This window comes from Salvelinus sp. IW2-2015, linkage group LG18, assembly GCF_002910315.2.
Source record: "Salvelinus sp. IW2-2015 linkage group LG18, ASM291031v2, whole genome shotgun sequence".
NCBI classification, from domain to species: domain Eukaryota; kingdom Metazoa; phylum Chordata; class Actinopteri; order Salmoniformes; family Salmonidae; genus Salvelinus; species Salvelinus sp. IW2-2015.
The window spans coordinates 15575027-15599140 of record NC_036858.1 but is presented as its reverse complement, the minus strand read 5'-3'; the positions used below and the strand labels follow the sequence as shown (position 1 = coordinate 15599140).

The following is a 24114-nucleotide window of genomic DNA, read 5'->3' as shown; positions in this document are numbered from 1 at the left end:
ACAAGGCAGTTAACCCACTGTTCCTGACTGCTAATAAGAAGTTGTTCTTAACTGACTTACCTAGTTACATAAAAAAAAATGTTTAGTTTGGGGTGCTGGGTGGGAGTTTATAAAATATTTTTGTCGCCTAAATACAGATAGATTAAAGCCTTCTCTTTTCAGCAGTAGTAATTTGCATTCCAAACTGTTTTCCCTGCTAATGTATTTTTAAATATTGTGAAAGGCCAGGCAATTTTAGCTGCTGTTCAATGAGGCAACCATTCAGGCTGCAAAGGCGTTGGTTTCCTCCTTAACTCGATTCAATTCAACCTGTTGAAAAAAAATATGCATACTGTCTTTAATAAAACAACATTTTACACCACCATTTTCGGATGTTGCACATTGAGTATATTGTTTACCCCTGGTTGAATGCAGTACACAACAGAAAGTAGCATTAGCCTAGCATGGTGGCAGAAAATTTTGTTTTATTAAGACAGCACGCATGTTTTCCCCCCTTTTTCCCACCGACGAGCCATTAAATCGAGTAAAGGAGGCAACCGACGCCTGTATAGCCTGAATGGAGGTTGTTTTATGTACAAACCGGTCATCGGGGGACACTAGTGAATTACTGACTGGGCACTTTAATTCCAGATGATAGTGAGGATCCATAGCGCTCTCTAGCGGCTGGCCAGGCTACTTCATTATCAATGTGGCGTCACAAATAAATCCTGTAGACCTATTATATTTGTTTAGCAATGGAATTTAATGCTTACCTTTTAAAATGAATAATATTCAGAATTTGTGTCCGACATGCAATAAAACATTGTAATTGTCCATACAGCTATTGTTGTAGTAGGCTATTTGCGCTTAAATTCGAATCATAGGCCAATGTGTAGGCTATAGCAATTTGACAGAATTTCAGTTAAAAAAAAAACAGGCCTAGGCTACATTAAATGTAGCTTGTACCTTACTAAACTTAGCTGACATTCTAATTCTGAAATCAACAAGAAAACAGACAGCCTATCAGTTTACATCACTGACTTTCGCATAGTCAGGTAGGCCCGTCAGGGGTAATTTTTAGGCTGCTATTACCAACTTTGCCCAATACAAAAGGTGGGTAAAATGTATTGCAAAAAATATATATAATCTTTATAAAAGTTAGATTCATCCTGGTAAGAACTTATTCCATAATTCAAAACAAATGTGCTTCTGCTTGCAAAAGCAGTGCCGCATATACGATGTATCTGAGGTGAATGCAGAGAGACAAGCGTATTTGAGGAAGATCAAAGGGAGGGGTAGAGAGAGGATGGAGAGGGAGTGGGACCCGGATGCTGATGCGAATGAGGCGAAGGAAGACGAGAGAAAATATCGATTTACGGCAAGAAAAGCAAAGGACTGTAAACGGGGAGGCCCTCTCACGCAATGTGTGCAATGATATGAAAATGTGTCTATCTAGTATAGTGTGAATACATATGCAGATATTTATTTTTCACTAGCAAATCGTTGAATTAATGAAATTGGAACCGGCGAGGGAGGACACGCCAAAGGAGAGAGAGAAGATGCTGTGATACGCTTAGCCTACTGGCAGGGCTAGAGCGAGAGGGAGGGGGAGGGTGATACGGTAAAGATGGTTGTTTTGCAAGGGACGCATCTTTCCTCAAAAAAAATCGCAGCAATGTGGCTGTTGGACGAAACATATCATTTCGCGTTACAAAGAAACTTCAAAATGATCCGATTTTGACAGACGCTTAAAGACGTGGATAAACGTAGGCTAGGCTAACCACAGTGTATGGACGCACTTGTGTGGCTAATAACTCGAAGATAACATGCTGCTCCACCTGTGATATAGGCCTGACACAGTGAATACCATTTACATCTGTCTGCATTGAACTATAAGGACGTTTTATGTTGCAATACGTTGTTTGAATGAATTGATGTAGCATCCCAATGATAGTAACCTGTTTGTGACCAGGTTGCAGATAGAAAAGGAATGGTGCAGTCAAAACTAATGTTGATAAATATCTATTGATGGTTGGTGCTGTCAAAGAGATAGATATTGGTACTGATCTCTGTTGATTGACCAATGTATCAAAAGCAAAGCTATTTCAAATCTGAAAACTGTGACATATAGGCCTACCATGTTATCAATCTTGTCATACTTGTTATCATGATAGTTGTCGCTATTTTGAGTTTAGGCTAGTGCATAACATGATATGTGTGTCATAGCAATCCATTGACTCAGCTGTTGCCTACCTGTGATCGTTTCAGTTTCAGTATAATACTTGTCTATATCGAATGAAAGCAAAATACATGAGTCCAGAACCACCTATCAAAAAAGAAGTAAAACCACAATTCTTAATTCAGGACTCGTCCAGTCTTTAGCTCTGAATATAGACCTACAACTCCAGTCTTATCTCAAAGAAGCGTTGTAATATTTTTCCTAACCATTACCATTGTTATCCAGGCTTCCTTTTTTTTTTTATCCGGGGGCGATAATTCATGAAATCCACCTAACTATAGAGCTAGTTATCACCATTAGCCGTTATAAGTCGTAGCCAATAGTTAGAGCAGTATGAGTAAGGAACTGTCACTAAGTCAGTCAGCTCAATATGTTGGGCCATATCGACTGGAAAAAACACTGGGGAAGGGCCAGACAGGTGAGTTCTGAATTTCACAGTTTTTTTCCTCTTTCATCTGTGTGAAAAATAACAGTGTTTATTATGGGATGGAGGGATGGGTGAATAGATGGACAGATAGATGGGAGTCATATATGTGTTTTGTGAATGTGTTAAGAATGCGTAATACCCTTATATTGGTCAGTGTATGGTGAGCATGTGACTCGCTCTCTCAGGCCTGGTGAAGCTTGGAGTTCACTGCATTACGGGACAGAAGATAGCCATCAAAATAGTCAACAGGGAGAAACTGTCCGAGTCAGTTCTGATGAAGGTAAGAGAATGATGACGCAAATAAGGATATCCCAGTATGATGACTACTTTTCTAAAAACGGACAACATTATGATTAACTGGCTGTTTGCAGTAGTTGGGTCTTCCAATAATTTGTTTTATATCACTTCATTTTAACATTGTCATAAAGAGCACATGTTCAACTTCATATAAAACACCTTTTTTCCCCATCTCAAGAGGTGAAATAAAAAATGGACAATAGTAAGTGCCAATTAAGTGGCAATTGAATGCAAACTTCACAAAAAAGATCAATTGCTAAAACATTTCTAGCCTGTCTATCTATGGGTAACAGGGTTGACGTGTTACGCTCGACCAGCTCAGTTTCCCACCATAAAAGTAGTTCACCTGCTTTTACACAATTATTTGACCATTAGATGTTCAATGTCTCTTTTGAAAAATAAATTTCGAAAGGATTAGTTTCACCATATTAAAACATCAGTTCATGGAACAGGGTTGACCTTAAAATAAGGGACAGGTTGTTTTTTTAACCTTAAAATGAATCACTAATAATGTATTTGATTGTATTTACTTACTTACGTAGGCGTATGTATGCTGCAATTCAGCTTTTAGCTGCAAATGTGTACAATTCCAAATAAACCTTAAATATATATATATATATGTAACTTTAATGCAATATACATAGTAATTACTGTTAGGAATTGTAAAGAAATTACATGCATGCAAAGGCTCTTCGACAAGACATATTTCATCAAGTATGCATTAAGAGTGAACACTGGAATGTAAATTCCTCTCAAATTACAATTTTATATCGCTCTCTCTTCCCCCCTCTCTTTCTATCCCCATCTCTTCTCTCCCTCCCTCCCTATATCCCCCGCTATCTCACTTTCTCTCTCTCTCTCTCTCTCTCTCTCTTCTCTCTCTTCTCTCTCTCTCTCTCTCTTCTCTCTCTCTCTCTCTTCTCTCTCTTCTCTCTCTCTCTCTCTCTCTCTCTCTCTCTCGCCCTCCCCCTCTCCCCCATCTCTCTTTCTACCCCCCCTGTCTCTGTCAAGGTGGAGAGGAGATTGCCATCCTGAGCTGATTGAGCATCCGACATGTGTTGAAGCTGCATACGTTTACGAAATAAAACAATACTGTGAGTTCATTCTTCATTGTACATTCAGGTGCGCCCCTTCTGGTCCTCCTGCTGTGCCCTTGTGGCTCTAGACCGTGGGTGTAATGTGTTAAATACATTAATCAAAGGACGTGTATTAGTCTGCTTTCGCGTCTCTCTTCTTGAGTCTGCAGATTTCCTGCCATAAATCTCCCATTGATTCCAATGCTGTTCTAACCGCAACATATCCAATTACACAAGCCTGCCTCAAAGTTAGGATTCAACGCCTCTTTGAATTCTTGCTCAACTTCTCTCTCTTTCTCTCTCTCTCTCTCTCTGCTCTTCTCTCTCTCTCTCTCTCTCTCTCTCTCTCTCTCTCTTCTCGTTCTCTCTCTCTCTCTCTCTGCATCTCTCTCTCTCTCTCTCCGCCAAATCTTGCTTTATTGGCATGACGTAACACATGTACATATTGACCCAAGCTTATTTTTGGATATTTACAATCATAAAAATGAGAATAAGATATTGTCAACTGGAACAGTAACAACATATGCCAAGTGCTGGATACAAAATAACCATACATTCATCCATAACCAAAAACATACAGTAACGATACATGTGCAGGTTGATCTGGTTTGTCAGACACTGTCCTCAAACTTAGGCAGCAGCAATGTAGTGCGCTGCCAACCCTACAGCTCTTTGCATCTCCCCCAACGGATGGTATTAGCACTACTATACTCATTGCCAAGAGAGAATCTTTTTCGAAACCTTGTAATAGGGTTCAAATTTGGACAGGAAATGAACTCTCTAATTGTTTATATTATTTTTTGAAAGTTTTGTCAGGAAATGCAGCTCCATCTCAGGTTCTGGCTGTTGTGGCAGTGGTTGCACAGGCCTTTTCCTCTACAGGGAAGTCCAGGTTTCTGTGTTCGCTACCCTTCTCAATGGCAAGGAATCGTGACTCATGAAGCACTCGTTACTCTTGTCAAGGCTTTTTCTACAGGTTTTGATTCAGTAACCATGGTCACAACTATTTAGCCACAGTGAACTGTTGATTTAGGGCAGATAAGCACTCGCATTTTGCTTCTGTGTCTTGTGCTGTGTGTTTTCCCAATAGCAAATGTAGTTTTATTTTGACTGTGGTTGTAATTTTGGTTTATACCCTGATTGATTGGATGTTCTGGTCTGAGGCATTCCAGTAGACAGGTTTGTGAACTCAGCCCCAGGACCCAGCTGGATGAGGGGACGATTTTCTTTATTGGCGTCAGCTCTTAGGCATTTGCAGGACTTGTGTAGTGATTATGAGAGGGGTCACCTGTATTATTAAGAGTGTTTCCAAAAGCTGAATTGCTTATTTTTTGAGTTATTTATTAGCTGATATTTCCAATTCTGGCCTGCATGCATTGTTGTAGTTTTTCCTCGGACATGTAGGAATAATTTACAGAACTCTGCATTGCAGGGTTTCAACCATGGGGTGTTTTGTCCCATTTGATGAAAAATCTTGTTTTGGGCAAGTGGACCCACACCTCGCTGCCATAAACGTGGCAATTTGGTTCAATGACAAATTCAACTATAGCTTTTAGCCAAATTTTAATAGGTTATTTCAATTCTGATTTGGCTTTTTAATGGCCGAAGATAAAGCCCTGGTGCTTTCTTCTCTCAGTTCATCACCTGCCTTCATTAAGGTGTCAGTTTGAGCTTATTTTTAAACCTTAAGTAAATTGTAGTGTGTGCATTACTCTATATTCTTTGTGTCCAATTGAGACTTTGGTCTAAATTCCATGAGATCTGGATTTCTCTGGAATCATTATTTATTAGTCCTTTTTGGGGTTTATGCCAGGGCCCGGTTTGACAGTAAACTTCCTAGGCAGGTCCCAGGCTTGCGTGCCATGTGCTGTGTGACAGCAGCATAGGTCATCTGCGAAGAGTAAGCATTTAACCTCTGAAGTGTGAGACTAACACCAGGGCTGAGTATTTTTCTAGAATAGTGGCCAATTCGTTGATGTAAATATTGAAGAGTGCGGGCTCAGATTACAACCCTGATGAAGGCCCCGCCCCTGTTAAAGAATTCTGTATTTTCTTGCCAATTTTAACCACCACCCTCCCTCCTCCCCTCCCTTCCTCCCTCCCTCCCTCCTCCTCCCTGTAGTACCTGGTGTTGGAGAGCCAGGTTGGAGTTATTTGACTATCTGGTGAAGAAGGGCAGACTGACACCTAAAGAGGCCAGGAAGTTCTTCCGACAAATCATATCGGCCCTGGACTTCTGTCACAGTCACTCTATCTGGTAAACGACTCTATTCATGTACAAAACTTATTGTGTGTGTGTGTTTATGTGTGAGTGGCTTGTGTCATCCAGCGGTTAGAGCCTTTACTAACTTTCATGTCTTTCCTCTACTGTCCTATCGTTCAATAAAGGCACAACAAATATGAAATGATTGGGACTGCCCACTTAAAAAAAAAATAATAGCATTTAAAAAATAAAATACATGTATAACTTAGCAGTGCCTGATTGAGCTTGCCTGGTGCAATGGAAAAACTTGATTAGTCCCAAAACTGAAAACCCTGCCCAACTTGCTCTCCAGGCTCAATCAAATGGTCTGGTGTGGTCTCATTGTTTTTATGCGTCCTTATGAGTAATTCCAGTCTATTCACGCCATCCGTTAATATCTCACTAATAATGTCATTTTATTCGAATCTATTCTATTTTACTCGCTCAGTGTTTTAATGCTTACTTCAGTAGGTAATTCAAGGTCTCACTAATAAATGAATTATATTCCGTCCTATCCCACTCAACTCTACTCTGCTCTGCTCTACGCTGCTCTATTCACGCCATCCCACAGTCACAGAGACCTGAAGCCGGAGAACCTGCTCCTGGATGAGAAGAACAACATCCGCATCGCAGACTTCGGCATGGCCTCCCTACAGGTGGGGGACAGCCTGCTGGAGACCAGCTGTGGGTGAGTATGCTGTGTGTGTGTGTGCTGTCTCTTATACACATCTAGATGTGTATAAGTGCATGCAGTACGTGTGTGTGTGTGTCTTATGTGCTGGTAAAGCTCGTATCTTCTCAAGGCCTCACTTCTATCCATTTCAGATCCCCACACTATGCCTGTCCAGAAGTGATCCGGGTAGGTTCCTGCTCGTCTTCCCTTTTCGTTCTTTTAAGTTTCTAAGATCATCCAACCAAGTGAGATATAGAAATGTAATGATTGATAAGACATAAGAAATGTAAGTACTTGATAAGGTAAGAGTTTGCTGATACCAACATGTGTATGTAGGGAGGGATACATGTTGCATAGTACACATCTCTCTCTCTCTCTCTCTCGCTCGCTCTCTCTCTCTCTTTCGCTCTCTCTCTTTTTCTCTCTCATTCACTCACTCTCTCTTTCTCTCTTTCGCTCTCTGTCTCTCTCTCTCTATCAGGGAGAGAAGTATGATGGTCGCCGGGCAGATGTGTGGAGCTGCGGAGTCATCCTCTTTGCTCTGCTGGTGGTGAGAAAGTGTCCCGTTTGCCCTCTTTGCTTACGTCTTACACCTACCCAATCCTTTCAGATCGAGAGGAGGGGCTAGGGGTCAATTTGGAATTGAGTATGTGTGGAATTGGGTTATAACCTTGTGACCCAAAATAACTGGTCGGTTTGCTTGGCACAAATGAAGCCTAGCCCTAGACTAAAAAGTATGTTTAATGGAGATTCTCCATTGAAGGTGCTTCTTTGTCCAAGACTAGGTTTAATCTGTGTCTGGATAACCAGCCCAACATGTGTTTGTATGTGTATTCACGCCTCCCATTCCTTGTAAAAGGGCCTATTTAACAGTAACGTCCCCGTTCCCCTGTCCTCTCCTCTGTAGGGTGCCCTACCATTTGACCATGACAACCTGCGTCAGCTCCTCGAGAAGGTGAAGAGCGGGGTGTTCCACATGCCCCACTTCATCCCCCCGGACTGCCAGGCCCTGCTCAAAGGCATGATTGAGGTCGACCCCGACAAGAGACTCACGGTACGAGAGAGGTAGGATAGGCAGGCAGAGGCGAAGGGGGAGAAGGAGGTAATGGAGGGAGAGGTTAACCCCCGACAATAGGCTCACGGTACAAAAGTGTGTGGGGGGGGGGGCAAGGATGAAGGAGGAGAGGAAGAGAGGTAAGTGAAGGATTAAGAGGGAGACGGAGGGTGGAAGGAAAAGGGGACGAGGTGATCCCAATTGAGGATTTAGCATACAAATTCAATGAGGGTTTTCAATGACGTCTTTGAGGGTCGCTTCCAAAATGGCACCCTATTTGACTATGCTGCATTGGGAACGCACAAGATGGGGATTGAGAGTCCTAAAATGTAGGCAAAAGTGATGAGAGAGAGATCTCTTTCCAATTTCAAAAGTCAGGCCCAGGCAGGAATTGTTTACACCTTGAGCTAGGCCATCTGTGTCTTTGAACAGCTGTACTAATCGTTCATCTGCCCTCTCGCCCTTCAGCTAGAGGCCATCCAGAAGCACACCTGGTATCAAGTAAGTATGATTAGTTTGGTCTGCCTTTGAATTATAAATAGGAAGGAATTGGGAATTTGAAGTTGATGCAAACATGTGTTATGGTGCCCAGTGTTTTGGGTCACTAACATGGGGGTGTGTGTGCTTGTGTGTGGTGTGTACGTTTGATCTTGTCTCGTGTGGGTGTGGTCTCGGTCGGGTCGTACGGCCCTTGTCCTGAGCAGCCCGCTCCCAGGCGGGTGTGTGAGGGCGCATCCTGTCGCTGACCGAGTTGGACCCGGATGGCTGGACAGCATGCACTCTCTGGGCTGCTCTCAGAGACCGCGGGAACTCACCCCGACCTGCAGTGCGAAGAGTACGTGTGTCTGTGTGTGTGTGTGTGTGTGTGTGGTGTGTGTGTTGTGTGTGTGTGTGGTGTGTGTGTGTTGTGTGTGTGTGTGTGTGTGGTGTGTGTGCTTCTCCACATTTCTCTCTTTGTCACCGTTCTCTTCTTTTGTTGTTTTGTCTAGCTGGGCCCATGTCCACCTTTGTGTCTTTCTTTTCTTGTGTTCAACCTGTCTCTCGTCTGCTACCTTCCTCCAAATTGTATTCCTGAATTGAAATCTTTCTACACAAAATCTCCCTTGACTTTCGTTTTGCGATTACGAGAAAGTCCAAGGCTATCTCTAAGATTGTCAACTCTCTTTAAAGCCCTCCCTCCTCCCTCCCTCCCTCCCTCCCCCTCCCTCCCTCCCTCCCTCCCTCCTCCTCCCTCTCTCCCTCCCTCCCTCCTCCCTCCTCTCTCTCTCTCTCTCTCCCTCCCTCCTCCTTCTCTCTCTCCCTCCCCCAGAGACAACCAGGAGAAAATGATCTATTATCTCCTGTTGGACAGAAAGAGCGTTACCCCAGTTACGAGGATGAAAATCTGCCGCCAGGAAATGACGTAGGTGAGTCCCTAGCTGTCAGCGCGAGCCACTGACCGCACTGACTTGACTCCGTCCCTGTCTGGTCCGCAGTCTTTCTCCTGCCCTCTGTCTCTGTGTCTCGGTGTGCACCTCGCTCCTGCTTCTCCACGGACCCACCTTTTAAACTTAATTCCTCATTTTGCCGCGCGAATCTGGATACTGATGCATATGAGTGTGGGTAGAAAGTGTGTTTGGGAAAGGTGTCTTTGTTGTGTGTGTGTGTGTGTGTGTGTGGTGTGTGTGTGGTTGTGTGTGTGTGTGTGTGTGTGTGTGTGTGTGTGTGTGTGTGTGTGTGTGTGTGTGTTGTTGTGTGTGTGTGTGTGGGGGGGGAGTTAGTGTGTGTAGGGGCCTGCCTGTGTGTGTGTGGTGTCGGGATATTTTGAGTAGTTGTGATAGCCTTACTATGACATTTCGTTATTGCTGATTATGGGGGGTGGGGGGGTTGGGGTGGCTGTTACTGCGTAATGGACTAACTCCACCCTGGTGTCTCTCAGCGGACCCCCCTCGTAAGCGCGTGGACTCTCCCATGCTGACGCGTCATGGCCGCTGCCGCCCGGAGAGGAAGAGCCTAGAGGTGTTGAGTGTGACCGAGCAGGGGTCTCCTACCCCGACCCGCAGGGCCCTGGACACGGCCGCACACAGCCAGAGGTACTAGAGGGGTGTCACACACACGGTCCGCAAACACACAAAAAAAGGCAAATGCAGGCACACACTCACAAATACAGACAGGCGCACACACACACACACACACACACACACACACACACACACACACACACACACACACACACACACACACACACACACACACATATTACATTCTTACTAGACAAAAATATTTTGTTAGCCACATACAGTGCATTCAGAAAGTATTCAGACCCCTTGACTTTTTCCACATTTTGTTACGTTACAGCCTTATTCTAAAATTGATTCAATTGTATGTTTTCCTCATCAATCTACACACAATACCCCATAATGACAGAGCAAAAAAATGGTTTTTAAAATGTTTGCAAATGTATTAAAAATACTAAACTGAAATATACATTTACATAAGTATTCAGACCCTTTACTCAGTACTTTGTTGAAGCACCTTTGGCAGCTATTACAGCCTCAAGTCTTCTTGGGTTTGACGCTACAAGCTTGGCACACCTGTATTTGGGGAGCTTCTCCTATTCTTCTCTGCAGATCCTCTCATGCTCTGTCAGGCTGGATGGGGAGCGTCGCTGCTCAGCTATTTTCAGAGATGTTCGATCGGGTTCAAGTCCGGGTCTGGCTGGGCCACTTAAGGACATTCAGAGACGTGTCCGGATGCCACTCCTGCGTTGTCTTGGCTGTGTGCTTACGATCGTTGTCCTGTTGGAAGGTGAACCTTCGCCCCAGTCTGAGGTCCTGAGCACTCTGGAGCAGGTTTTCATAAAGGATCTCTTTGTACTTTGCTTTGTTCATCTTTCCCTCGATCCTGACTAGTCTCCAATTCCCTGCCGCTGAAAAACATCCCCACAGTATGATGCTGCCACCACCATGCTTCACCGTAGGGAAGGTGCCAGGTTTCCTTCAGACGTGACGCTTGGCATTCAGGCCAAAGAGTTCAATCTTGGTTTCATCAGACCAGAGAATCTTGTTTCACATGGTCTGACTCCTGTTAAGTGCCTTTTGGCAAACTCCAAGCGGGCTGTCATGTGCCTTTTACTGAGGAGTGGCTTCCGTCTGGCCACTCTACCATAAAGGCCTGATTGGTGGAGCGCTGCAGAGATGTTTGTCCTTCTGGAAAGTAACTCTGGAGCTCTGTCAGAGTGACCATTGGCTTCTTGGTCACCTCCCTGACCATGGCCCTTCTCTCCCGATTGCTCAGTTTGGCTGGGCGGCCAGCTCTAGGAAGAGTCTTGGTGGTTCCAAAATGTTTCCATTTAAGAATGATGGCCACTGTGTTCTTGGGGACCTTCAATGCAGCAGAAATGTTTTGGTACCCTTCCTCAGATCTGTGCCTTGACACAATCCTGTCTCGGAGCTCTACGGACAATTCCGTTGACCTCATAGCTTGGTTTTTGCTCTGACATGCACTGTCAACTGTGGGACCTTATCTAGACAGGTGTGTGCCTTTCCAAATCATGTCCAATCAATTGAATTTACCACAGGTGGACTCCAATCAAGTTGTAGAAACATGTCAAGGATAATCAATGGAAACAGGATGCACCTGAGCTCAATTTCGAGTCTCATAGCAAAGGGTCTGAATACTTATGTAAATAACCTTTTTTTGCTTTGTCATTATGGGGTATTTTGTTTTATCAATATTTTATCAATTTTAGAATAAGGCTGTAATGTAATTTTATTTGTCACATTTTACTTGAGGGTGGAATATTTTTCGTTCTCTTCACCTTTATGATGATGACCTTTAACCTTATGACCTCTTGTGACCCCTCTACAGGTCTCGATCAGTCAGTGGGGCGTCCACCGGCCTCTCCTCCAGCCCTCTCAGCAGTCCCAGGGTAAGAGGCTTGTTGGCCAACGCTTTTAAAATCCACTCTGAAATGATAAAGTACACAACGTTGACTCTGAACTGTCTTTTCCTATACAGTATATGTCAGATAATGGTTGTCTTTTTTTGCAACGTTCAAAGACTTATTGCCGATTTTAACATTGCTTTAACATTGCGTTAATGTTGCTTTAACGCTTCCTCGAACTCACTCAAGCTCCTTGGTCATTCTGAGCCATTTTACATGTCATACCACACTCTCAGAATAATTCTCACTCATTTGGAGTTTCTTTGGCATTTCTCTTCTTTTTTCTTCTTTCTCTACACCACACTTTCTGGAATATATGGCTTATTTTGTAAAGCAACACAGCACATAAAGTAAAGCTAAAACATGTTTGGGTTGCAGAAATGTAAGATACATTTTGCACCTCCCCTTGTTGATCATCGTTGGTAGTCATTGTTGGTTATTTTAATGACATTTATTTGAGTTGTGTTCCACTGTAACCGTGAAAACGTCAACGTACTAGTTGAATTAATACTTTCCGGATCACCAAAAGCAGAAACAGAGTCATAATGTATTGCTTGCGCCATTTTGTAGTTTTTGTCTTCCATACTATTTCTGACATTTTTGCGTACTGGGTTATCTATAGTGTTAGCTGAAAGTGATTTAAATAAAAAGATTGAGGTTGGAACATAAATGGTTGAAAGCAGGGTCAGAACTAATGATTTTACATTCAGTTATACAAATAGCTCACACCATCAGTGCAGTTTCTTCACCGTCATTCAAGAAGCACTCCTTTGTCATAACCCATAACACTCATTTCCATCCCTCTTTTTCCATTTTCCCATCCCTCTCTTTCTCTTCTTCTTTTCCATCCCCCCCTACCCCCCCAGTCCTATCAGAGCCCTGTCTTCACGTTTAGCCAATCAGACGTCACTTCCACCACCCCTCACACTAAGGACCCACCCAAACCGGGAAGTGCTACCACGCCTCGGTCGGCCCGAACCCACGACAAACCCAAAGCGGCCCAGAACCCCAAAACCCAGACCCTGCCCACCACCACCAAGGGCGGTCCCGCCACCAATCGGCCCCACCTCCAGCCCATCAAGTCTCTCCCCATCCACAACTCACCCTCCCGCTCTCCCTCCCCCCTCCTCTCACCCATCCCCCGCTTCTTCTTCTTCCCCTCGCCCTCCGTGCTCAAGTCGGTCACTAAGAGCTTCTACCCCAACTCTACCCACTCTGTGTCGCAGGTCACACCCCAGGGCTCTCCGCTGCCCACCCCCATGGGCACCCCCGTCCACCACCCCCACCACCCCTCCTCCTCCACCCCTCCCTCCAACTCCTCCTCGTCCTCCTCCTCACGGGCGGAGGGAGGCGGAGGGGTGGGCTCCCTGTCCCTGACTCCGCCCTCCAGCCCCGGAGGGAGTGGCGGCATGGCGGCTAGCAGCTCTGCCCACTGGAGGACCCGTCTTAACTCGTTCAAGAACAACTTGCTGGGCTCGCCCCGCTTCCACCGCCGCAAGATGCAAGGTAACTACATAGCAATAGATTTTAAACAATTGAAATTGAGTTTGAGCAAATTAGCATACAGAGCTACATGGAACAAATGTCCTGTTTTCTCAGTACCCACATTAGAGGACATGTCCAGCCTGACCCCAGAGTCCAGCCCTGAGTAAGTCATACACACACACGCACACTCATGAACATGCCTCCCAGATGCCCTACGCATCGGGGACCAACTCATTTAACCTCGCCACAACCTTCTCTTTGTGTGTCTGTCTGTCTGTTTGTGTATGTGCGTCATGCTCCCTCAGGCTGGCTAAGAAGTCGTGGTTTGGGAACTTCATCAGCCTGGAGAAGGAGGAGCAGATCTTCGTGGTGATCAGAGACAAGCCGCTGAGCTCTGTCAAGGCAGACATCGTCCACGCCTTTCTCTCTGTGAGTATCTGACTCTGCGCTGAACATCCTGAGTTAACAGTGTCCGAGACTTGTCTTGAGAAAGGCCTACATTCTAGCTTGTTGTTGTTGTTTTTTTTAATCACATTTCAGTCCTAGTAATATGGTCATGATTTTGAAGTGTTCGGAATTCATCTTGTGAGCCTTTATATTTTCAATACAATCTGTTTTATTGACAGAAAAACGTGTCGATGTGGCTAAAATGGAGTTCAACTCTCTCAATCTTCCTCTCTAATACCCCAATCTCACATTGACCCTCTTTATCTGCCTCTCCCTCTTTTACTTTCTCTACCCACCTCTCCTTTCCTTTCTTTTCATTACCCCGCACATGTATCCCTCCCTTTACTTACCCTACCCAACCCCCGGCCCAGATCCCCTCCCTCAGCCACAGCGTCATCTCCCAGACCAGCTTCAGGGCCGAGTATAAGACCTCCGGCGGCCCCTCCGTCTTCCAGAAGCCTGTGAAGTTCCAGGTGGACATTGCCTTCTCCGAGGGAGAGAGAGAGCGGGAGAGGGAGAAAGCCGAGCGGGAGGGCAAGAGAGAGGCGGGCATCTACAGCGTGACGTTCAGCCTCATATCAGGCAAGTGGAGCTTGGAATGGAAAGGAAAGGTGTTCGTTCTAATGCTGTCAGTTGGTGATTTACAGCGTCTGGTTTATATGGTGGATTGAATTGTTACAGTTCATGCAAATGATTTAAAGTAGGGCAGGTTTGTTATGGTTGGAGGGAGAGCTTTGGCTGTGCTTTTGGTATATGCTACTGTGCAAAGTGTGTGTGTGTGTGTGTGTGTGCGGTGCAGGTGTGTGTGTCTTTAGTGCTGGTAAAAGCTTGCATCTTCTCAATGCCTGTGTGTGTGTGTGTGTGCGTGTGCGTGCGTGCGTGCGTGTTCGCAGGTCCTAGTCGCAGGTTCAAACGAGTGGTGGAGACCATTCAGGCCCAGCTTCTCAGCTCCCACGATCAGCCCATGGGGGTCTCTGGTGAGTCACACACATTCTCTGTCACTCACACACACCAACCTCACACACCATTTTCCCACATCCAGGTTCACGTCATGATAACTTAAATGAATAATCCATAATTTGCGTTGTAAATTATTGAAATTGTTGTAAATGTTTGTATATGTTTACAAATATTGAAATATTAATGTATTAATAGTATGCACACTATTAATAGTTGATTAATTATTTGTGAAGATTATAGTGTTTACCCCACATTCTTACACACACTGGTTTCACCTGCATGACTGGAGTCACTGTATTCTCTCTCTCTCTCTACAGACCCCTTCCCAGACGAGAAGAACAGTCGGCCCCACGGTACCCCCACCCGCCAGAACTCCCGGCGCTCCGAGGGCGGGGGCGACCGGTGCGAGTGGGGCGAGCGAGGGGACGGAGGAGGCATCGGAGGCGGCATCGGAGGCAGTGGGGGGGTCCTGCAACGCCGAGGCTCTGGGAAGGAGAGGACCCGACTACTGTCCTCCAATGGAACACAGTCCCAACCCTAAATCAGAGAGAGAGAGAGAGAGAGAGAGAGAGAGAGAGAGACCAGTCGGGTAGCAGGTGTCCAAAATCCATTGGTGAAAAAATAAGACAAGTTGTCATCAGACAAAACCCAAACCCTTCACAAACCATGAGATGTACAGTATCTCCCATTCCACCCCCAGAAGATGTCTCAACAAGATGCTTTAAGCCTGAACACAAGCTGATCTTTTTTTCTGCTTTTCACCTGTGTTAAAATATACATTCATGTTGATTCACTGAATCAAGCAGGGATCCCATTCAAACCAGTAATAAAACAAAAACATTTTCCCAAAGGGGATATAATAGATGAGCCAGACACAGCACAGGTCAAACTAGGAACTTTGAAGAAGCGCTAATTTGCATGCCAATTAGCCAGTCATTACGATAAAGGGTGTTTGATTTTGATGATAAGATCTGCTAGCATACCATTCCTTTTGCAATAACTCAAGCAAAAAGTTAAAAACAGTTTAAACAATCCTGTGATGGTTCTCAAAAACACACAACGCCCCCCTTTCCCGTACCTCTACCCCTCAGCAGCGTAACTGAAAAGGATACCCGGTGAACACCTTGATGTGCCCAACATTGTACGTACATTTACTCAAAAGACAATGAAAGATGATGGAGACACGTAGAGAACCCTCTTGCTTATTATCACAGACCACCCATTCCAGAAGTTAGAACCGGCTGCCAGTTCCATGAATGACTTTGGCGACAACACCTTCAGATCCTGTTTTAAAAGGGAGAAATGAGGTCCTTAAAAAAAAAAAAAAGGCATTTTCAACATCGTCTTCTTTTGCGGTAACGAAATGCAAATTAGGCTAACTAAGTGAATGTGAAAAATATTTTTTTATTTAGGTTTAGTTAAGATGATGTAGTTATTGATTTTGAGGTTGGCGCTATCAGCCGAGATATAGGAGAGGAACGACAACAGGAAGATTTGACATCCTCGACATATCCGCTCCAGTATCTGAATGTGGAGACCCCACGCCGATGAGAGGAAGTCAGAACGAAGTCACCGCTGATATATTTGGATTATTTTCTTTTCTTTTCTTTTTACTCAGAGACAAATACAATGTAACCGAGATGTAGGCGTCGTCGGAAACCTTTGCTCTGAAGAAAAGTATTTTTGATTTGAAGAGAAATATGAAAATATATTGAAGAAAAAAAACATGGGCAAATAGTTACATGGGTTGGACTTCCACTGTCTGTCCCTGACTCAATGAGGAGAGAATTCCAGACCTATGGTTTGGACAAACTCCATCTGAGCTTGTCTCATATCACCACACTATTCACATATTGACTCCAAACATTAGATTTCAACACTCATTGATCGATGGACATTCTCATGAAGCTGTACTCAAAATGCTGACGTATTACTCCTTGTTATCCAAGACTTAAAAAAGGCTAACAAAATGGTAGTCCTTCTGCCATCACCAATGAGCCAAGTGATCCATCCTCTGCACCCGCGTCACCTTATATCACCTCTCTACAAGCAGACGCAGCTGTTTTGACGATCATGGATTACAACAGTATTATGTGATAGAAACTAGACACATTACCAGCCAGTCTTCCTTACTGCACAATATGCAACAGATGCAGAATGTTTTGAGATGTTCCATTTCCTTGTTTATTCTATTTCCGTATTTATTTACTTATTTATTTACTGTTGTATTTATTGATATATTATTTATTTATGTGGGAAATGTATCTTGCACCAACATAAATATATCAGGAGCTAGGGATATAATGTTTTTCTTGTCAACATGAATTTTTCTTTGATATCTTTCTCTTTCCCATGACACTAATTTTGTTTTTGGATCATGAACTTACAACATTTACATTCCTTCCCAGCATTCTGTCTAAATGTTGGTGTTTTAGTTTCTATTGTATGAATTCGTTTATATATTTTATGTTCTGTTCAGGGTCGTATTCACTAGGAACGAAACGGAAGCGAACGGACCGAAACAGGGAGGGACTACCTGAAGTTGTCCAATGAGATACAGATTTTTTGTTTGCAAAGTGTTTCGCTACGGTGTGCACTAATGAATACGACCCAGTTCTGATTATTGGATTGTAAGAGTTGAGTCAATGACTGAGTCAGGGGTTTATATTTCAGATCTGTTGCACCACCTGTGACCAGGTTACAGGCAAAGAGATGAGAGGGACTCTCTTTAAGCATTCTGTATAAAGTGACTGAGCCAGCAATGAGCACATTGCTCTAGCAAGCTAAACTGTCCACATTCATTGACAACTGTCCACCATCGTACACCTTTCCTCCGACAACATCAAACGCTCATACTGCTCCCATGTCTTTCTTTATGCCTTTCCCCTTGACCTGATGCGTCTGTCATCACCAGTTCCCGCCATCGTTGTGCGGACCACTTGACTTCGAGAGAGAGCACGCTGTACAAGTCGGGGCATCACTGTCGCTATTCACCTTTATGATTGTTCACTGTCATTTTCATCATCTCCATCATCATCATCACCAAGATCATTATATTCATCATCCTTACTCTAGCTAAGATTGTAAACTATTGTCCATTCCTAAGGGTCAGTAGAATAAGGTGTTAAAAAAAGAAATGTCTGTATCATAATTTAAATATAAAAGTGCACTATTATAACTATTGCCTGTGATAAAAAAAAAATGAAACAATTATGGTTGAATTGATGGTCAAAATAAAGAGACATCCACCTTATTGTTATGATTATAATAATAAACTCTAAAATAGTATGTCTGTTGTGTCCTTTTGGTTTCCAGCTAGATGTTCCAAAATCCATTTGTAATACATTGAAAGGCATAAATCATTTACAAACTCCACATTAAAGTGTAGGAGTCATGAGTTTTTACTCACCAAAGTAACAACACAGTGCGGTCAAAGACTTAGTAACTTAGTTGTAGTCACCATCTGGTTACCTATAACTACAAACAGTTCGTTTTTTATTTATTTTATATATTCATTAACTTATTTCCAGATACCTTCTAAACGACCTACAATGCACTATTTAACAACTTCACATGGATAATTTACTCTGTGGTAGCTAGCTAGCTTGAGCTGGCTAACGTTAGCCACTAGCCATGCAGCCTGAGTGTTGGCAGTGGTGAGCTACAATCCACCAATCATGAGGAGTTGTAATGTAAACAACCAATCAGATTGCCCACAAGTGTGGGCCGCATGATCCTGCTCCACTGCTCTGAATTCTCCTGCACTGGCAGGCTTGCCTCTGGCTCAAAAGGAAAGTGGAAAATCATTCCTGCAGTGCTTTAATTGTTTAGTACCTTGTCTGTTCTTCATTGTTTTTCATCTTCCAATTTGTTTGGTCAACTTTTCGACCTGTTCTCCATGAAGTAGGCTCTCAGAGTTTTTCATCCTTGGTTTAGTACAGTATCTGACTGACTGAGCTGTTGTGATAATTTCCATCTGCCTGGAGCCTTCCTCCGATCACCATTTTTTTGTTGAATCTTCTGTCTCCTGTGCCCAATGCTACCTCTGGAATCCATTTACTTTGGATTTGCTTCACTATATCGCCATTGGATTAGTTGACTCTCTCTCAGCCGGTGAAATGGCCTCTCAGAAGCGCCTCTCCCGTTGGCTCTTCTTTGGTAGCTAACTCAGCCGTCAATCGGTAAGTCTCTGCTCTCTATGTTATATCTGCTGGATTTTTTTTGTGTTCTCTGGGTTCCTACCTGTGCTAGACTAGTTGGTGTTGTTCTCTGGCTTACTACTTAGCTATGTCAACCGTGGTGGCTAGTTAGCTAGCAGGCTTAAATAACTAACTTTAGCTGGCTGGCTCACTTACAGCCTAAGATAACTGCATATACCAGTAACATGATTTGATAACTGCTTAGATGGCTTTATGTATTTCCAAAACTTTGGTTTACTTTAGTGTAGTGTAAGCTAGGTGTTGATAGCAACTGGCTTGATTCATGCTGTGCTAACGTAATGTTAGCAGGCTGTTAGGGCTAATGTTAGCAGGCTAGTTGGCTAGCAACCTTGCAAGCTGATTTGTAACAAAATATTCATAAAGTATTTGCTTGTAAATTGGTAGAAAATGTAATTGAAACCAGTAGTCATGAGTGCAAACGATTTGGTTTAATTTGAAGTTATACATTTAAGTTTACATTAGGAAATAGGCTTGCTTGCCAAGTCCTCTATATTATGTCACACCTTGCATTTTTCCCCCTGCATTCTATGGAATTCTGATCAATTTTATGTAATTTCTAGAAAAATTTAAAGTGAGGTGTGTCTTTTCATTGGGACTTTTGATGTGTGCACTAATGCAAATGCATATGTTACATGTGCATTTACATTTATGCGACCTACCCTTTAATCATTGAACCATGGGCAAAATGGGCATTTCCCCAATTATTGTAGGTGGTCCTGAGTACGCCTTTTAGTGGGCTGCATATATATCATCGCAGTCTACACAGCAGCCTATAAGTGAAAGAATGACCGTTCTCCTAGCTACAGGATATTATGCTGGCAGCACGATTGCTGATTTTTAAAATATTTTTTTTCTATAAGAGTCAAAATCAAATCAAATTCGATTTGTCACATACACATGGTTATCAGATGTTAATGCGAGTGTAGCAAAATGCTTGTGCTTCTAGTTCCAACAGTGCAGGAACATCTAACAAGTAATCTAACAATTCCCCAACAACTACCTAATACACACAAATCTAAAGGGGTGAATGAGAATATGTACATGTAAGTATATGGATGAGCGATGGCTGAGCGGCATAGGCAAGGAGCAATAGACGGTATAAAATACAGTATATACATGTGATATGAGTAATGTAAGATATTGTGTCCCCCTACAAAGACAGGCTTAACTTTGGGAATATCGCTTTTATTTTTGCACTATTATTTACAACCACCTTTGAAAAAATAAATGAATAATTTGATGTATTTTATACCAGCATTTCTTTTGAAAGTTTACCCAAATACTGGTATGTTGAAAGCTAATGTGTAGGCTATATTTAAAGATTTTTTTTATAAAATACAAATATACAGTATGTTGTTGGAATTACTCAATAGAGTCTGCACAACTTAAATGGGTCTCTTGTGCTAGGCAGCGGGTTTTATACAGAGTACTGGGGACTCCTTACTCCACCCACTCAATTCACTGCAATGCAATACACCGTATATGGGATACATATTGGTTTGTAGAGAACTTTTCTACCTGTCTCAGCTAAAGTGGGGTGGGAAAGACTCAGTAGGGTCTCTACTAACCAAATATGTGTAGTTTTTGAGGGGTACTGTGTTGCACGGCTTGCTGCTGTGTTGCACGGCTTGCTATCATAACATAGTGCCTGTGAACTTAAAGTCACACTGGACAGTTATAACCATAGATATGCAATATATAGTTAGTAGCAGTAATTGCATTACATTCAATCTTAAAATGATGGATTCCTTAAGTCAGTATGAAAGAGAATTAAAGGATACACTACTCCCACTTCCAATACCTGGCATTACAGTATCTGGCAATGCATGGACTTGTGATGGATGTGACAATAAACTCTGAATTTTCTCATCGGTGCCCACATTTTAGAAAACAGTCAGGCGGTAGTAGTTGTGGTGTTTACGTGTGCTTATTCTCTAAAGCAGTCTTATTATAGGGCAATGTGAATACAATGGCATGCGAGAGTATGTTTTATATCAGCTATCAGACAGGAAATTCCTACGTAATACATTTAATACTCTCCAGAAAATGCCTTTGCTGAGCGTGATAGATAATGCATAATACATAGACGTGTTGATTATCTGTCAATCTTGTCTCTGTTATTGGTTTTGAAAACATGGTTGATAGGACTTTACAGTACACTGCTAACCTTGATAGAAAAGCAACACAGAGGCCTATAACTTGTAAATAATGTTCTCCATTGCTCTCCTGAAAGCTCAATTAAACTGTGTACTGTTAGCCTTGTTGTCTCTTGTAATACAGTGTAAACTCTACAAAAAGTGACTTTGCTGACTTTAATCGATAATCATGACCATATAGCTTGTAAATAATCTTGTCTCTGTTATTTAAACAAATATATAGGCAATAGGCCTTTACTGTATACTGCAAACCTTGATAGATAAGAGGCACATATCGGCCGACAAATTGTAAATAATTTTTTTCATTGCTGTTTAGAGAGTGTGATTATACTGTGTCCCAATAGCCTGGTTAATATGAATTAAATTTAACTTGTAAATAAATGAGATTTCGTTTTGATAAAAAATTAATTAATTTTGTTGTTGTTGAGTGTGTATTGATTTCAGGACCATGGATAGTACCAGATCATTTAATTCTGTGTTGCTGGATATGTAGGACACAGTTCCCCTCCAAAACTAATTTGGTTAGTAGAGACCTTACTGAGTATTTCCCACCCCTTTAGCTGAGACAAGTATAAAAGTTCTCTCTACAAGCCAATATGTATCCCATGTACAGTATATTACAGTGTATTGCATTGGGAGCTATAGAGGGGGTGGAGAACAAAGTGCTGCTCATTATGAACAGCACAGTGCCCCTCCAAAACGAACCATATTTGGCTAGTAGAAACCCTACTGAGTATTTTCCACCACACTTTAGCTGAGACAGATAACAAAAGTTGTCTCCACAAGCCAATATATATCCCATGAACAGTCTATACCAGTGTATTGCATTGGGGGCTATGGAGGGGGCAGAGTGAAAAGCCAGCAGCAGGAGGTGTGACACAGTCCACCTCCAAAACGAAACATATTTGGTTAGTACAGACCCTACTGAGTATTTTCTACTTCACTGAGACGGGTAGAAAAGTTATATTTTTACAAGCCAACATATACAGTGAGTACACCAAACATTAGGAACACCTTAATGTTTTGTATACTCTGTGTATATCCCGTGTACAGTCAATTACAGTGTATTGCATTTGGGGCTATAGAGGGGGTGGAGAACGAATCGCTGATGGGTATCTACTACACAGTCCCCCTCCAAAACTGACTGTATTTGGTGAGTAGGGACCGTACTGAGTATATTCCACCCAACTTTAGCTGAGACAGGTAGAAAAATGTTCTCTCTACAGCCCAATCTTCTCAACATACCTGTGTCAACAATGTATTTTTTCCATTATTGGACTTAACAAATATTTTGTATTTGTTTTCATGAATTACTAATTGTATTTTCTTGTTGGCACAACAAAAGTGGCCATTGATTAAAATCAGTGGAGGCTGCTGAGGGGAAGACGTCTCATAATAATGGCTGGAATGGAGCGAATGGAAGGCCTTCAAACACATGGAAAGCATGTGTTTGATATATTTGATACCATTCCACTAATTTCATTCCAGCCATTACCACGAGCCCGTCCTCCCTAATTAAGATGCCACCAATCTCCTGTGATTAAAATTCAATATAATATGAATTACTTATCCACATTGCAATGTTTTGAAATGCGGGCTTTTATTTTGAAGGTTTCTTCATTACCATACGAAGTGACGCCATCATTTGTGTTGCTGGAAGAATACTAGTAGAGAAGGAAGGTAGTTAACTACTTGGATGCGAGCAGAGAAGAGGAGGACATTGGAGGTTTCGACGTTTGCAAAAAATGTTGGATGCCAACCGCCGTTAAATCTCATCAAAGAAGGTATCGACGTCATTACAGGTGCCTGCAGAGTTCTCGAATCTTCGTCTTCCTCATAGATTCCAGGTATGCTAACGAAATGCCTTTACATCTTTAAATATTTTTTGTCATACATTACATATGTTACACAGTTAGGAGATCCACGCGTATAATGGGCAGGGGGCTAGCTCTACTTTGGCTCTGTCAGCCATAACTAACATTAATTAGAAAGCAATTGCTAACGTTAGCCAGTTAACCAGAGATTATACTCTCTGGCTAAACGCGGCTATTTTTGGAGTCCATGACAATTAACAAAGTCAGCTAGCTAAGTTTGCTGGTTTAGTTATGATATACAATGAGTTCAGTGTGTTTTAGCAGGCTATGCCTTTACTGACTGCAGTTTTATTAAATTGTAGGTTGATGGCTAATTTCTGTTAGCTAACAATACGTGTTATTCGGCGTTCGCTATTTAGCTACTCAAGCCAAGTCATTCTGGAAAAATACATGTAAATTATGCGTGTCAGTGTTTCCGTTTTTCGCTCATGACGAACAAGCGCGTGCTAGTATGTAAAAGTAGCATCCATAAACGAGCTAGCTAGCTTGCTAGCCCTGTTAGCTAGCAAACTAGTGATTCGGCTTGATTACGGTAAACCTGGTTGGATTGCTACTTTCTCCATCCTAATAATTATTAGCATAACTGTAGGTCACTCTCTGCAATGTAAGTTGAGTTCCTTGAATGCTTTAGTTACAGTAACGTTAGATCTGGCATTTAGCCAAATAACTAATGTTGCGGATGGGGTATACTACGATCAGGGTTTTCTAAAGCTAGCCAGCTTCAGTTAGCTTCACATTCCGGCTCAGCAGGCTTCATACATACTACGACAGAGGATATTGCTCGTCTGCCTGCCGCCACTTTTGGACTTCAATGCAGCCGTTTTTTTCTTTCTCTCGATATCTATACATTTCTGGGGAACAATTAAGTACCGTACTGTGTGAGATGTTTTCAATTAAAATAGTAAGAATAAACAAATGGCTTCATAGGAAAGCAATTTCTCAAGCAAGAATTTTGCTAGGACTTCCTGGGAGTGGTCTCAGTGGGGAGGGGAAATCCAACCTGGACTCAGGGGTAGACAACATTGTAAATGTAAATCCAGGATACTCAATTACCATATGT

The 24114-nt window shown here is 42.7% G+C and overlaps 1 protein-coding gene and 1 pseudogene across 1 annotated transcript in view; both read left to right on the top strand.

Annotated features, from left to right (window-relative positions):
* The first annotated feature begins 1293 nt into the window (after positions 1-1293).
* Positions 1294-18092, top strand: LOC111977639 (serine/threonine-protein kinase BRSK2-like; annotated as a pseudogene).
* Positions 18093-22803: 4711 nt separating this feature from the next.
* The window catches only part of LOC111978590 (carnitine O-palmitoyltransferase 1, liver isoform), a 45388-nt gene continuing 44077 nt past the window's right edge, over positions 22804-24114 (top strand). The window contains exon 1 of the mRNA XM_070448337.1: positions 22804-23027. The gene's annotated coding sequence lies outside the window, so the exon portion shown is untranslated. The remainder of the gene's footprint in view (positions 23028-24114) is intronic.